This window comes from Hipposideros armiger, unplaced genomic scaffold (assembly GCF_001890085.2).
Source record: "Hipposideros armiger isolate ML-2016 unplaced genomic scaffold, ASM189008v1 scaffold_154, whole genome shotgun sequence".
NCBI lineage: Eukaryota > Metazoa > Chordata > Mammalia > Chiroptera > Hipposideridae > Hipposideros > Hipposideros armiger.
The window spans coordinates 2,876,607-2,887,808 of record NW_017731504.1 but is presented as its reverse complement, the minus strand read 5'-3'; the positions used below and the strand labels follow the sequence as shown (position 1 = coordinate 2,887,808).

The window sequence follows — 11,202 nt, the reverse complement described above, 5'->3', positions numbered from 1 at the left end:
AATGTTACCAAGCTTTAGCCAATAGGATAAGGGTGAAAGAAATATGTGCAACTTTTCAGTCACACCCTTTACTAAAAAAGATGCTAGCCCTTCATTCTCTCTCTTCTTTCTGAGTGCTGGAAAGTATATATAATAGCAGTAAACCAGCTTCAAATATGTGAACAAACTTAAAAGGTAGTAGAACTATAAGATAGAAGGAATTTGGGTCCCTTGATGACCTTGTAGAATAGAACCATCTGCCACCCTGAACCACACACTGTTAAATGATTACATGAGGAGGAGCCCTTGGATTATGTGGTCTCTCTGCTTCAACAGCTTTCCCTATTATGAATGTGGGTGGAATAATGATGTGCAATCCAGAAGAATAGGAGTTACAATCAGAGATTAGGATGTTGGATTTTGTAACTTTAAGCATGATGTCATTCTGGGGAATCAATGGTTCAGGAGGGGATCATGGGAGTTGGTTGCTGGAAGAAAATGAAAACAAATAAGTATATAAGGTAGAAGGAAAATCTGAATTTAGCAAGTTGGGTTAACAGTCTATATGGTTATGGAAATAACCTGAATGAGAATAGGACTGAGGATGGCAAACCAAAAATAACAATCCATATGACAGAGTAGTCAATGTATGTAAGAAAACCTTGAATATAATAAATATGAGGACACAGGAAAGAAGACTGCTACATAGAGGAAAGGAGTTTACTCAACTTGACTGGCGTGATCCTTAAGGTCCCAGGGATATTTTTCATGAATGATGCATAACATAGAAGTAGTAATACAGGCTACTGGAGAATCTAATCCAGATGCTATCATTAACTAACTTTGCAAATTATTGAACATCTCTAGGTCAAAGGATTCTCACCTATAAATGGGGGAAATTGGATTAGATTATATCTAGTTTCCTTGCAGAGCTAACATTTATTTCATGATTTTTAACTTAGAATTGAATCTAAATTCAAATAAGAGGCCAACGCTTTAAAACCATGCCACTGTATCTTTAATGGAACACAAACCCGGGACTAGTGCCTCTTGGGGAGAGTGATGAAATGGTACATAAACAAGTCACTTCCCTTCTCTCTCCAGCAGACATGCTCAACTTCAAATTTGTTCCCTCTGTATCTGTGAGCTGTGGTTCACAGCTGTGTGAGCTGATTACCAATTACCATGATTTGCGGGAAAATCTAAGCCCCAAATGGGATGAGGCCTATGGGAGGATTGAGTCTCAGGCCAGTCAGACAGGGTCTGGTTGGCCTCTTTCTGACCTGTGCTGTTTTATTACCCAGATGCAGGTGGAGAATGGTTGCTCATATGACAGCATTTTCCTTTTCTTAAGCTATTTGGATGTTTCCTCATTGATATTTTTTTTATTTGTATAATTTCCAATTTGAATAATTATTTCAAATCATATGCATGTGTGCATTACACACACACACACACACACACACACACACACACATATATATATACACACACAACATAACACTACTAATTTTCCAAGTCTTAAAATAATCCAATCACAATTTTGATAATTGAGTATATGAGCAAAATGATGTTCTATTCTAGTACTCTGCTGAGTCCCAAGCCTCTTACTTTTGGAAATGATACTTTGCATCTTTCTAACCCCCTGAATCTCTTACACTTACTTCCCTTTTTGTGCTTGACCCAGCTAACTTGGGGGGTAGAACTGTTGCCACATACCCAGTCCATCATTTGCCTAGTTTTCTTCTTCTTCGGACAAGATAAACAGCAGCACAGGACAGAAGTAGAACTAATCATTAAGGTATAGATTCTACTGGATTGTGTTCATCTTTAATAACCATAGAATAGGACTACTTCCGATTCATCTTCATTTCTACCTGTGACTCTTAATAAAGAGATCATGTTGGGGGTCACTATTTCTCAGGTATCATTGAGAAAACACTGAAGCTAGATTCCCCTCACACCAAAGACCTTTCTGATTATTTCATTGGTTCCCATAGCTGCATGAAGGACTACAAGGTGAAATTTAATTCTTTAATTTAAGACAAAGGTTAATTATGAAAGAGATGTTAATTATTGGTTGTTTATTGGCTAGTGCTATCTTCCTCATTTTAAGTGTTGATTTTTTACCAAAGAGGGAGGTGTTAGTTGTGAAGCTAGTTCTAATAGAAGTTAACATCCTCTAACCTACCATATTAGACCATTGCTAATCTGTCATTGCTGTTTTATCTTGGCATCTGAACAGATCATTGTAGCACTTATTACAATGGTAAATTAATCATTTATGTTTATTTATTAAAAGCAAGAACTGCTAGCTTGCAGTCATCAGTGCTAAGAACATACTTTTGTTTTCAACACTTTACTATGACTTGCAATTCTAACTACTCAAAAATTTGAGTGAATCAATGTAAGTAGCAATATATTAACATTTTTCAGGTTTCTTGTGAGTGTGTTTGTTTTTTTTAAGTGTTCATTCCTCTGAGACACATGGTTTTTGGAAGATCCTGCACAAGTGTTAAGCCCTAAAAATAGTAAGAGTCAATTATGCTTGTTAGGTAAGGTTTGAAGAAAAAAAATCACACTTGACTCCTTATCCTTATCCTGACTAATTGTTACAACGCTCTTAACTAAACTAGACATTTTCAAACTATCAGGAAAGAAAGAACCTACAACGCAAAGTACACTCATTCAGAATGCAACGTCCTCTTTCACTTTTCTTTTTTTCTAAACTCAGCAAGCACTACTGGGTCATTTGTGTTAATATCAATTATCTCTACATTCTACGTAAATGTGTGGAAGTGCAGTTAGGAAATTTATGGTTAACATCCTGCCATGTAAAACAGACTTTACAATAATACTTAATATTAAACTGTCACTGAATATAATCAGTCATATATCACGTGTGTGTCCCACTCCATACTACCAATCGCTAAGTATTTATTGCTGCTTTTCCCCCTTTGAGTTACTGTATTGATAGCAGGTCAGATGTGGTAAGTAAATGGGTGTGATTCAAGCAGGCTTCATTGTAAGCTCTGTCATATTTCTGGGTTTTTTTCTAAACCATGGCATAAATGCCAATGTTTCTTCCTGCTACCAGTGCTTGTCTTCACTGAACTCTCTCCAGATAGGAAACATTGCAATTTCTGTGTGTTTCAAATCGAATCAGAAATTAAGGACTCCACGAATCTCACAAGACTTTCCTACTAAGTATCCAGAACAAGACAAATGCTCAAATAAACTATGTACTCCAACCAAACCTTTAGCCATGCTGAAATCAAAGAACAGATCTCCAAAGAACAGATCACTCACTCTATTTTGGCATGATTATTTCTGTTATAATACTGTTTTCATTCCTCGGCCAATACTTCAGTATAATATAATTTTTCTAGATTAAAATATTTATAATTGTAGGCTTACTTGCTTGGTGTTCTGGCAAATTGTAGACTGAGCATGACTCTGTAAACATGGGTACCTCATTCTAACAAATTCATTTTTAATTCATTTGACCATTAATACTTACTATTTATTTTACCTGAAAAGGTTTTCAAAACTAAATTTTTATTGACATTATTTCATTTATTCCTGATATCTAAACAGACATGTGTCTCTGAGATTTTTCCCTCCTCTTCCATTCCTATTGTCTTGGCACATCTATGCTTAAAAACTATCAAGCACTGCTTCTTATAGGACGTCTAAACCCCTGCTTCTCCCAGGACCCTCCATAACATGGCTTCATCCATAGCCATATCCAGCCTCTTTCAGCCTCTCTATACAACATAATTTTTGTTTTAGTTGACTTTTAGTTTTGTGTTTTTTTAAAGATTTTATTGGGGAATTGGGGAAGGGGAACAGACAAGTTGCTGTCCTTTTGTTCTTCAGTCTAGTTGTGGGGGACATCGCTTCATTGGCCCATGTTGGTATCATCATTGCACTCTTCCCTGGTGAGGCAGATCGGTCACTGGACATTGGACAGTTGCCCACGGCAGCTCACGGCAGCTCATGGCAGCACACGAAAGCTCATGCCAGCTGCCGTCCATTCCCACTGCAGCCTACACCTTCGCCGTACAGGCCAGCTCCAGGTCGAGCTGTTGTTCACCATCTTAGCTGTAGAGGGCACAGCGTCACTGGCTCTCATGTGGGATCCAAACCGGGGCCCTGCTGCTCTGAGCTGCCGTCCCAACCTAACTCCTAACCAACGGGCCACTCGGCTGGCCCTAGTTATTTTTCTAATCCCACAATATTTGCTTATCCTTATTATTTGCACTTAGTATACTATTCAACCATTATATTAATAGCTCTGCTTCTAACTCATCCTTCAAGTTAAATTCTCATCTAATGAAAGAGATCCTCTGTCTGCCCTTCCAGATTCACTCTCCACACTTCTCCACCCAGATCTCTGCCCATATGGCTATGGACTACATTAACAGTCATCCTTGACTTCTAGCCATCAGTGAAACTTGGCCAAAGGGGAACCCTGGCAAAGATAGGAGGGGAAGAAAGAGGAAAGAGGAGTTGTGGTATTTACTGCACTTATCCCTTCCTGTAAGGTAATTTTGATCTGGCTGAATCCCTCAACCAAAGGCAGCCCTCTCCATAGGAATCCTTTCCTCCATATTCCAGGAATTACTCCATTCCTTGATCTTTTAGAATGGTGATGTTTGTTATTAGCTCCGTAGTAATATACTATCCCTGTGGCTTCCACATACCCTGAATGCATGTTTATAAATAGTCCTTGTATTAAACCTTCCTGAGATTATCTATTTCCTGCCAAGGTCCTGATTGATACACATCTCTTCCAAGGAGCCTTAGCCAATAACTTCCATTCACTTCCAGGTGATGGCATATATTTTTATCACACTGTGCTGGCTTTAAAATATGCCCACAGATTCTCTGACATTACTGCCTTCAAAGCATGGAGCCTAATTTCCTTCTCCTGTGGGCTATAGAAAGTGACAGAGCTATTGTCACATGAATTGTCTAATTAGGCACAAAAGGCATTGTGACTTTCTTCCTCTCTCTCTCTCATCACTCACTCTAAGGAAGCCAGTTGCTGATTGACATTCAAGCAGCCCTAGATAGAGGCCCACATGGCAAGGAGCTGAAATGCCCTGCCAATAGCCATGTGAGTAACTGAAACAGATCTTACAGCCACAGTCAAGCCTTCAAATGACTGCCACCATGGCTGACATCTTGACTAAACATCATAAAAGACACTGTGCAAGAACTACCCACCTAAGCTGCCTTCAAATTGCTGATGCACAGAAACTGTGAAATGCACTTATATGTGGAATCTAAAGAACAAAATAAACAGATAAAACAGAAACAGACTCATAGATGCAGGGAACAAGCTGATAGTTGCCAGATCAGAGGGGGGTTGGAGAGGCAGGTGAAAAGCTGAAGGGATTAGGAAGTACAAAATGTTAAGTGACAAAATAGTCATGGGGATGAGCACAGTGTAGGGAATACAGTCAATAATATGGTAATAACTATGTATAGTGCCAGGTGGGTACTAGACTAGTAAGGGGGATCCCTTCGTAAAGTATATAAATATCTAACCACTATACTGTACATCTGAAAGTAATATAATATTGAATGTCAACAGTAATTGAAAAATGTTTAAAAGGGGGGAGGAGGTGTAAAGGGGAATAAGAGGTTCAAATTTCCAGATATAAAACAAATAAGTCACAGGGATGTAACGTATAGCAAAGAGAATATAGTCAATAATATTGTGATAATGTGGTATGAAGTGAGATGGTTGTTGCACTTATCATGGTGATCCTTTCTTTAGGTATATAAATGTTGAAATACTATGATGTATACCTGAAACTAATATAATATTGTATGTTAGCTGTATTTTAATCAAAATCTTTTTTAAAAATTGTGAGTTGGTATTTGTTCTTTCAAGCTGCTAAGGTTTTGGAGGTAATTTATGTAGCAATAGATAACTAATACTAATAAATAACTTATGTAGCGAAACACACAGAGACAGACACATACCCTATTTAAAGAGTTTTAGACCATAAGAGGTGTGATGCAAATTCAATATAGGATCACCCTAGAATTCTTTGTCTCCAATTATCTCACTTTTTTCCTCTATGACTAATCTTTGGATCCCCTTAACAGCCATGCTTCTGAATTCTTCCACAATTTTGCTCCTGATATATCTTAATGAATTTTCTTCCCATAAAACCAGCTGTGCCCCACAATTTTGCCTCTTGGACCATGGACAAAACCTAAGCCCCACTTACAATTCTCTAGTTCTGACCATGAAAATATTTTTCTACCAATCCTATGTCAAACAGGGCTAGCTAGCATTCTCACATTCTTCTTATCATTTTCTAATTATATTTGCATTATTACATTATTTAAGACTTAAAGCAGTGGTATACTCCTTGTTTACCTCAATTGTATTGTGGTAAGGGAGAAACCATAATCTTATGCTTCTACATTTTCTTTCTTTCAATTCTGTTGAGTAGAAAATAGTACCTATATGTGTAGATACCTCATGATATTTATGTTTAATAAACGTTCTTTTTTTTTCTTTCTTCATTCTTCCTTGTGCTGTTGCCACTACTTCACCATCACCAAAATCCATGTATCTCATTTGAGTTAGATGATTTTAATTTTTCATGAGCTCCGCTGCCATTCTGTCCTAAAAATTATAATATATTCTGTATAGCTGTTAAACATTTAGTTGTTTTTATTCTACTTGTTTGTTTTACTTTATAGCAATTTGCTGGTCAAATGCATCACTTCATCCATAATCTTTAAAGTAATTATATAGAAAACACTGTTGCTGTTTCCTAGATTCGACTTGGACATAAATGAAGATGAGTCTATCCTAGTGTTGCTGGGTTGGCTCTCGGATAAACAGGAACATATGTGGCATGTCCAAAGTAAATGGATGGCTTACTCTCCCAGCTAACTTCATTTGGCAAAAAGGAAACTAGGTTTCCTGGCTCTTTTTCCTTTTGTCCAATAAAAACGAGCTTTTGAGACAGCTTTTCTTCCATTGACACTCTATTAACTGCCAATATTGCTGGAGCTACAACAGACACAAATATGTAAAGTGTGATACATGCAGGCCTATTTTGCATAGTGTGCCTGGGTCCCCAGCTGCCTGCTATTTCTGTGCAGGTTAAATATGTTTTTATGTGCTTATTTTGTTTTTGTTTGAATTCTATGATACTGAATGATTAAAAACTGTTTATAAAAATCATCAAATATCCAAATGTTGCTGAAATATGTTCAAACTCTAACTTTCTCTGTTTGGATATAAATATGGATGCTAATATGCCAGTAACACAGTAATTTGTGTTTTATGAAATCCTTCACACATACAGGGTTTAAGTCAGACCTAAATCATATAAACAATGTGCACATGAACTCAAGAATGTTAGAGCATGTCTGGTTGAGTTATGTAATGCCAGAGCAGGATGAAAATCAGAAATATTTCACTTCAACTTTTTAATTTCATTTATGAAGAAGTTGAAACCAAGGTGTATATAAGGGTATTTGCTCATGACCACATTGCCAATTTAATGATGAAACTACACAGAACCAGATTTATAGTGGCTCTTCATTCAGTGTTTTTTTCCTATACAAAGTCAGAAATGGTAGTTGTGTTATCTAGAAGACAGAGTGACCTTCATCCAGGAGTGCTTTGTTCTCCATGTCCTGAGGTTTGATGCTCTGCTTAGACAGGTCACCCTTGCTATTTCTATGCCCAGGGATAATAAAGCCCTTAGAGCAAAATCTCACTAAATCAAAGGTATCTAACACTGAAATAGTCTTAAGGATGATAATTTATAATTTAACAATGAGAAAGAGAAAATTCTCTGGATTCAGGTCAGGATTATCATAATAGCCAAGCTACATAGAAAGCTAGAGATACATCACTTTATTCACTAGCCATGAGGAATTATCACAGATATCAAGAATTAATTCTTATGTAATAAGAGAATTTCCCTTCAGGCTTAGAAGATAAAAACCTCAAAAGTCTACAGGGGCTGGCAGTTACGTTGGTGAACAGCTGGGTATAATATCACAGGGAATGGCGAAAGTTCTGGTAAAATAAAATGTAAATATCCTATTTAAATGGAACAGCTGCTATCCATCTCTAGTCATTTCTGCCTAAACATTTGAACCTAATCTCATAAAAACTTTCTATATTTGGAGATGAGGTAAGATTAAGATTGGTTCCAAACTACTTTACCAATTTTTATATGTTCCCAACTATTTAGGAACATTTAATTACATAAGAAAAACATTTTTTGGTCTCTGGGCTCTCAGTTTACAACCTTTCCTATGCAGGCATACATAGAAAGTCAAATCATAACCAAATGTTTGCTTACCTTATAAAGTTAGAATAAGAGGAGTTGTGATTATTTAATGTCATCAGTCTGTTCCATGTAGAGTTTCCAGCAGGGATAATGTTGCCAATGAGGATCAGAAACACTATAAATTCACTGTCCCTATTCTTTGCACCCATGTCCAAATCAAGGATGATCTGGTCATCAGCCTAGAGATACTCCTGCTCCAACTGTTGAGAATCATTTTCTCTTGTACTGTATAATACCTATGGCTGTGTCCAACTTCACCTCAACAACTCTCCATTTTTTTCTGTTCCTCTAGGACAGAGGTCGGCAAACTTTTGAGACGGAAGAGCCACCGGGAGTCAGCAAACTGCAGCTCGCGAGCCACATGCGGCTCTTTGGGTACGTACATGTGACTGAAGTATAATTGAAAATGAAAACAAAACTATCATAGTTTCATTTATAAAATTTTTAAAAGCTATTATTCACATAATGGTGATTATATAAAAATATATTTATGGCTTTCAAATAATTTTTAAATTGTTGTGAAGGACAGGATTGGCTCTTCCAGACGTAAAAATTTTTGGATGGAACGTACCCAAAGAGCCACAGTTTGCCAACCCCTTCTCTAGGATGATTAACTCTCTTTTTATTAAAAAGAAAATCTCTTCACGTCAGCCAGGTGGTGCAGTTGGTTAAGAGCGCAAGCTCTGAGCAACAGGGTTGCCAGTTTGATACCCACATGGACCAATGAGCTGTGCCTGAGTTGAGCTGCCACTGAGCTACCAACGGGCGGCCCAATGGCTCAGCTGCTGAGCAATGGTCTTAATAACAAGTTGGTCAGTTCAACTCCCACATGGGATGGTGGGCTGCATGTGCGCCCCATCCGCCTGCCTCTGTCCATAACTAGATTGAAAGCGGCGACTGGACTTGGAGCTGAGCTTGCACCCTCCACAACTAAGATTGAAGGAAAACAACTTGACTTGGAGCTGATGGGTCCTGGAATAACACAATTGTTCCCCTTCCCCAATTCCCTAACACTGTTTCCTTCCCCAATTCCCCAATAAAATCTTAAAAACAAAACAAAACAAAACAAAAACACTCTATACGTATTTTAATACATTCTTCCCTGTTAATATAAGGTCCATTGCCCTGGGAACAGTCCTGTTTCTTTCAGGTGAATTTGGGTTTGCCTGCTCAAATCCTTCCTGTGTTGATCTTATATTTAACTTTAATGTTATGTTATCTTCCTTGTGTCCAAGTTCTTGGGATTCAACTCAATGTAGCCTCTAATTCTGACTATATTAACACTGGCTAATGGCATAGTATCCTCAAGCTCATGGAATGACATATATTTCCAAATACTCAAAAAAACTAATAGGTTAAAAATTAATTTATGTCTAAACTATCAAACCAGTTGCTGAACTGGGTGGGATTTACAGTATCCTGTATTCTCCCTTCTGGGTCCTGATGTACAAGGTCTGAAAATTAAGTTTATGAACTTATTGCAATGATGTTGCTAACCTTTTTTGATATCAGAGGGATTATTCATTATGAATTTGTACCAACTGGACAAATAGTTAACCAAGTTTACTATTTGGAAGTGCTGAAAAGGCTGCATGAAAAAGTTAAATGACCTGAACTTTTCACCAACAATTCATGGCTCTTGCATCACAATGATACACTGGCTCACATGGCACTTTCTGTGAGGGAGTTTTTAGCCAGTGAATAAATAACTGTATTGGAACACCCTTCCTACTCACCTGATTTGGCCCCCAATGACTTCTTTCTTTACCCAAAGATAAACAAAATATTGAAAGGAAGACATTTTTATGACATTCAGAACATCAAGGTTAATACGACAACAGCTCTGATGGCCACTCCAGAAAAACAGTTCCAAAATTGCTTTGAAGGGTGGACTAAGTGCTGGCATCAGTGCATAGTTTCCCAATGGGAGTACTTTGAAGGTGACCATAGTAATATTCACCAATGAGGTATGTAGCAATTTTTCTAGGGAGAGTTTGTGAACTTAATTGTCAGACCTCGTATGCTAGCAACCTGCTAGCACAGAAGTAGTTAAGAAGACCTTTGTATTGTCCTTGACAATCATGGTACACTGAAATTTGTTATCAGACACCTTAATTGCTGCCTCATTGTTGACATTGACACACTACAAGTACATAAAACAGAGAACAAAGCATTGGATTTTCACAAAGAACAACTCATATTTCTCATGGGATCTTGAGCTGATGGGGTCATGAGTGTCGCCTACTATAAGCCCGTTCTTTAGGAGTGGTGGCAATGCTGTCTCTACATTCTCCTTGTTTAGTTAGCATCCATAGATAACTAGGGAGCTTGTCATGAGGGCCACTTGTTAGAGAGTAGCTCCAACTTTGCCATCAGCGTCTTCAGGGGAGATGAGAGTCAGATAGGCAGGTGATTGATATCTTAGTTGCTGCTTAGTAAAGCTCCAAAAATCTTTTACATGCAATCAGCTTGTACCAGCCATGATCACCCCTTCTCATTATTTAAGAACTATAATCTTCCCCCTTTTATACATAACCTTGTATACTGTACTTAGATGCAGTATAATATAGTGATAAACAATACAGATTCTGGATGAGGAGGGAGACATATAAAAGAGTCTTATTGTGGAAGGCAAGAGGGGGAAAAAAAACATACGGAGGTTGACAACGCAAGTCTCTTCTTTACAAAGACAGCCATTTACAATTGCACAAGGAAAAGGGCAGGAACTTTGTGAAATTGAAAGGATGTATTTTTTTCTGAGTAAGAAGAAAACAGATGAATTTAGAAATTTGCATAAACTATTTTACAACAGACCAAGCACAGTGTCCTCATTAAAGAAGAATATGGGTCAGGCTGGCCAACTGGCGCATTGGTTAAGAGC

The 11,202-nt window shown here is 37.7% G+C and overlaps 1 pseudogene; it reads left to right on the top strand.

Annotated features, from left to right (window-relative positions):
- Positions 1-11,202, top strand: part of LOC109387338 (protein DEK-like) — a 48,479-nt pseudogene that overhangs the window by 35,737 nt on the left and 1,540 nt on the right.